The 6000-nt window shown below is 37.6% G+C and overlaps 1 protein-coding gene across 7 annotated transcripts in view; it reads right to left on the bottom strand.

Moving 5' to 3' along the window:
* kmt5b (lysine methyltransferase 5B) overlaps positions 1-4773 on the bottom strand; it is a 49378-nt gene extending 44605 nt beyond the window's left edge. For 2 of the 7 annotated variants that reach the window (XM_055649451.1, XM_055649445.1), the window contains exons 1-2: positions 4043-4270; positions 3052-3120 (exon numbers count right to left, since the gene is read on the bottom strand). The gene's annotated coding sequence lies outside the window, so the exon portion shown is untranslated. Of the gene's footprint in view, positions 1-3051; positions 3121-4037; positions 4271-4627 lie in introns of those variants that run through there. The other 5 variants (XM_055649447.1, XM_055649448.1, XM_055649449.1 and 2 more) reach the window with 5 other exon arrangements.
* Between the last annotated feature and the right edge of the window lie 1227 nt (positions 4774-6000).

Here is a 6000-nt window from a genome sequence, read left to right on the forward strand (position 1 = left end):
GCCTCACAAATGTCTTATATTACTGCAACATGACCTCCCAACGTCTATACTCTCAATACTCTGACTGATGAAGGCCAATGTGCCAAAAGCCTTTTTTTTTGACCCAAACTACCTGTGACCCACCTTCAAGGAACTATGTACCTGCACTCCTAGATCCCGCTGCACTATACACTCCCCAGAGCTCTACCATTCACTGCCCATGTTAGACTTTCCAAAATGCAACACCTCACATTTCTCTGCATTAAATTCCATCAACCATTCAATAGCCCAGCTGGTTAACCCATCAAGATCCTGCTGCAATTTTTGACAACCAACTTCAGTATCATTCAATACCACCCACTTTTGCATCATCTGCAAACTTGATGTGCTGAATGGCTTAATTGTACTCCTGTATGTTATGGATGGTCTTTCTAAAATTAGACTGCATAGGTTTAAGGCAAGAGGGTAAGAATTTAAAAGGGATCTGAGAATGCTAGAGGTAGGTCCAATAAGAATTAATAAAAACATATTTACAGGTTCATGGGTAGGAACGATTTGGAGTAACATGGACCAAATGCAGACAAATGGGACTTGCTCGGGAAGGCACCTATGTACAATCTATGATTTTAAACGGGTAGATTTTAAAGTAAAAAATGTCACTAAGTGTTTAATATTAATCATTGTCATAGATGGGCACTGTCTTTAACATATACTGTAGCTGAAAGAACGCAATTTCAAGTCATTAAACTTTCATAAGTTCAATGTTTTTTTCATTATGCTGCTGTCAAGTTTTAGAAATTATTTTTTAAAAACCAAATATGATTTCTTAGATTAATGGTTCGTATATTGATAACAATTTGAATAGGACGGTTTTAATATTCACTCTTCACGAAAAAAAATAGCAAGATTACTGATACAATTGATCTACTTTCAAATGTACTTTTTAAGCACAAGTTGTTTCTGTAGTTGAGCACGATTGTAAATTCAAATTAAATGCCATGATTTTATGGATATTATTCTGAATAAACATTTCTGCAAAACTGCATACCCCATTTAATGATAAAAACAAACAACAGGAGTAGGACATTCCACTCCTCAGGATTGTTCTATAATTTTGCAAGTCCATGGCTGATCTGTATCTTTGATCTATCCATTTGTCTCAACTCATTCTTTTATGTTCTTGACTGTGGAAAATCTAATTGATCCCACATATCAATAACTAAATTAATAATCATCTACACTTTTTTGTGATATACATATGCACTATGGGCAAATACAGCATTGAATTTGCATCAAGGTCTAACAAAAATGCTGCTTCTGGTTGCACCGCATAAAGGAAAAAATCTTCCCAAGTCACTGGGAGAGTTATTCCATACTTTGAATGTGATTCATCTCAGCAGATGAATGATACCTCACCTGTTGATTTTAGTATTTTATATGAAAGTCAGAAACTTCCCACAAGCGTTCATCTCTTATATGACCAAGTTTAACTTATGAATATGCAAGTTCTGGCAATTTGATGCAATTGATACCAAATCAGCCATGATCATATTGAATGGCGGTGCTGGCTCGAAGGGCCGAATGGCCTACTCCTGCACCTATTGTCTATTGATACATGACTTTGAAACTTTAAATGCTTGAACAGCTATAATTTTGAAATCTAACAGAACCACCAGATCAGTTTGCATCACTACCCAACTCTTGTAAGAAAAGTTTTCAGATCAGAACCGCAAACCATCTCAATGCTAGCAACTGAGAAATTAGGGTAAGGCAAAATGTCAATTACAATACATATTTTTCACAATTTTTGTGACCAAATAAAAATATTCTCCAGAGAAAAAACAGTAGCTGAACTATATTCAACAAGTTAACAGAAAGACAGATAATGACTCAATAAATTATTTAAGTCAAGGCACTCCAATTCCTGTTGTCCAGAGATGTAGGACCTTAACGTTACCTGCTTAGGGCAGGCTTGGGATGACATTTCAATCAGAATATATCACCAGCAAAGCAATCCCTCACGACTGCAATACAGTTTACGCATAAATTAATTATTCAAACATCTGGATTGTGTATTCAATCTAAATATTTCTTCTATAATCTAAAGTCATGCTATCATTAAACCAAGTTGACATCTTTTCCCAGGTCAGAAGTAGGTAGAGTAAATTATTTGATCCATAACAGTATTAATATAGAAATATCATAATTTCCTCCCTCTATCATGGATAATGCTCCTTTAAAAGGTACTGTTACTCTTTCAAAAAGCCAATGTTATTTATGATTGTTCCCTGTAGAATTTTAAAGTTCCCCCTTTGGTACTGCGAACCTGTGCCTCTTGCTTTGGCTTTGATTGAGGCAGTTATCCAGATTTACCCTACTTCTTATCAGACCAAAATACAGCTCTCCAGCATCAAATGTATAAACCTTTTTAAACATAAATATCTGAGCCATTGCCATAAGTACCAATAAACATGCTACAGACGTTTTAATTTTATTGTCAAAAAGTATTCTCTCTCAATGCAAAGCCAACATAAAACTGTTTTAAAGACAAAGTGCCAGAATAACTCAGAGGGTCAGGCAGTATCTCTGGAAAACATGGAGAGGCAATGTTGCAGGTCAGAACTCTTCTTCAGACTGATTGCAGAAGGGGGAGAAAGCAGAGAAATGGGGGCTGGTCAAAGCCTGGCAAGTGATGGGTGGATAGGCGAAGCCTATCAAATCACCCCCCTCAAAGCCTGGCAAGCGATTGGTGGATACAGGTGAAGCCTATCAAATCACCCCTCTCACCTGCATCCACCTGTCACTTGCCAGGTTTTGTTCCACCTCCCTTTCAACTTTCTCCTCCCTACTACAATCAGTCTGAAGAAGTATCCCAACTCGAAACATCACCAATTCATGCTCTCCAGAGATGCCGCTTAACCCATTCCAGCACTTCGTGGCTTTTTTGTAAGTTCCTTGCGTCTGCATAAAACAGGATCACCTCTTATGTGCCTACCACATACAGAGTAAATAAATTTTGAACAAAAATATTAAGGAAGCACCCCTTCAAAAATAGTCAAAACTTCCACATACCAATTCTTAGACTTGTGGAAAGGAAATTGAATCCTACTTCTCAAACAAGCTCGAGTCATTACAGTGGCTCTAAGAAAAAAAGGGGAAGGTTAGAGGGAAATACTCTCCTTAATTCACAAAAAAATACCCACCCACTGCAAAGAAAAAATCAATATAAAACATAAACCATTGCAATAAACAAATTCACAAATCAAACTGAATGCATATTTTTTGAATAATTTCTTACCCTTGACCTCGAAGACGAAATGCAGACGTCAGGCCTGCCAGAGTTTGCAGCCTTTTTTTTCTAACTCCTATGATCTTCCACTGCCCCCTTCCGACTGAACAAAACCTCAAGTACAAAACCTAAAACCCAGATTCTTTGCAGCCAGCCAAAAGAAACACTAGGACGCAGAGGGAATTAAATCCGTGTCGCCTATGTTTATCGGCAATCGACACAATAGGAATAAAAAAGCGATTTTTTTTTAACGTACGAAAATGCTCTGAGCACCAAATTGCCTGCATTTAATCTAATTCTACTCAAAGATACATTTCCTTTCTCCTCCACCTGGCGGCGCGTGCGTTTATTCTACAACTGAGACTCGTCTCTTTAAATCACCAATATATAAAAAGATAGCAGAAATATAAACATACAGCTGTCAACATAAAGAAATAAAGAAAATCACATAGCCTTCTAGGGAACACTAAAAAGGGGAGGATTTTAAAAAGTTACAGGTACAAAAAAACACAGTAAAAGCAAACGACAGAAAGTGAAGTTAAAGCCGGTTCCATTTTGTGCGCTTACAGAGAGGAAAAAGACAAATGTTCAGGCCGAAAGCAAAGCCTCGCCACAAACCCATCCACATGACAGCAGGCGCCAACTCCCCTTTCCTTCTCACCCGTTCAGCCGGTCCCTATTCTCACTCGTTCACGAAACAGCACAATCACAAGTTTAAAAAAAAATTAAAATCTATAAACAGAGACAAGCCGGCCACCATTTCTCACACCTTACCCAACTTCGCTGCTTTCCGCGGCCGTAGGGATGGAATCATAAATACATAAACGCACAGTCGTCCTTTATTCCTTTGTTTTAATTTAAGCTCGCTTGTTTTTGTTTGTTTGGTTGTTGGCTTGATTGCTCAGTGTGAGCCGGGGTTCTCGATCCCAATTTCTGGGACAATTTTTACAAAATTAACATTAAAATCCAACATGGCGGCGGGCGGGCGGGCGGACAGCGGCTCCCGCTGCACACGGAAAATAGTCCGCCGCCCCCTGCCCGGACCACCGCCATCACACCGTCGCAGCTCCCCTCCAAAACCAGCTGTCTCCTCCAGTAAAATAGCCAATGGGAAAGATTTTCACCGACCGATATTTTCAACGAGGAGTCGTTTTTTGAAAGATAATTATGTTTAAATCCCCTCTGTTCTAACTGCGGATGTACACAAAAAAGTTCCTGCCTGCCTCCCCACCTCTGCAAACAATTCATTTCCCTTTAACATCGCTCGATGGTGACAAGATAGCAGCGCTTCACGCTCCAACTCATCTTACTTTCAATTAATGCATTTCAGAAGGATAAGTTAGAAATCTTTTTAAAAACCTTTGTATCGTCGTCGCTCAGTTGCATCACATTGCCAGGAAACCGACAAGGTGTCGATTATTATCTCCCTTTTTTCAGGGTTGTTCGTGGGTTTATTCCCCACCCTGCCCCTCCTTCTTCACTCCTCCCCAAAAGCAACTACTGGTTGGTACAGTTGCAAAGTAAATTAAACCCCTAAGCAGAATTTGTAAGATACATTTGGACCAGTCACAAAACAGGAAATTGTTTTTATTACTAAAAGTATGAACATTTCAAATAAACGAGTTAACGATCACATTTCCATCTACCACTGTAGGTTATAAATCTAGATATGAAAATTACTAAACTCTTGTGATGGCAACCATGGTGGGATTTAGGATGGCATTATCATGTTTATTCAAGAGGTATTGCATCTAACAAGATTATATCCAAACGATTATTTGAGGTTATTAATAATACATTTTGACATTTTAGATTTGCTTTTTAAAGTTGCTATCACTTTTCAAAAATTCAGCTCAGTTATATTTTACCATGTGGCGATCTAGAGGTGTCCATAACATGGAAGGAGAAGATTACCAAAATCAACAAATAAAATAGTTATTTAGGAAAATTGGCCCAAAGGTTTATCTGGCTAAGGCAGACGTTTAGGAGAGGTTTGTTCATTGCATGCTAATATGCAAAGTACTATATTGCTGTAACCTGTTTAACTATTGGGGATTGTGATTATAAAAAATAAGGAGCAGGAAATAGAAGCAGGACTTGCCCCGTAAGCCCACTTTGCCATTCAATACAGTTGATCAACTATCTCAATGTCTGAAGAAGGGTTTCGGCCCGAAACGTTGCCTATTTCCTTCGCTCCATAGATGCTGCTGCACCCGCTGAGTTTATCCAGCTTTTTTGTGTACCTTCGATTCTCCAGCATCTGCAGTTCCTTCTTAAACAATCTCAATATATCTGATGCTCATCTATAATCCTTGATGTCTTGTGTTTAGAAAGATTACATTTATAACTTAAAATGAAATAAGACCCAATATTGCACATTTTATACTTTCAAATGCTGACTTCAGCATCAGGAAATATTTCAAATGTGAGTAGTTACTATTATTTAAAGCTTTAAAATAATTTCTTAAACATGTTTTCTCCTTCCAAGTATAATTCATTGCTACATATGAGGTAAGCATATACAGTGCATTCAGAAAGTATTCAGACCCCTTCACTTTTTCCACATTTTGCTACATTACAGGCTTATTTTAATATTGATTAAATTATTTTTTTTAATCATCAACCTACATACAGTACCCCAGAATGAAGAAGCAAAAAACAGATGTTTTTGCAAAGTAATTAAAAATAAAATTTTGCAATTTTTTTATTTTTGCAAAGTAATTAAAAAGAAA

Source organism: Leucoraja erinacea, chromosome 18, assembly GCF_028641065.1.
Source record: "Leucoraja erinacea ecotype New England chromosome 18, Leri_hhj_1, whole genome shotgun sequence".
Lineage (NCBI taxonomy): Eukaryota > Metazoa > Chordata > Chondrichthyes > Rajiformes > Rajidae > Leucoraja > Leucoraja erinaceus.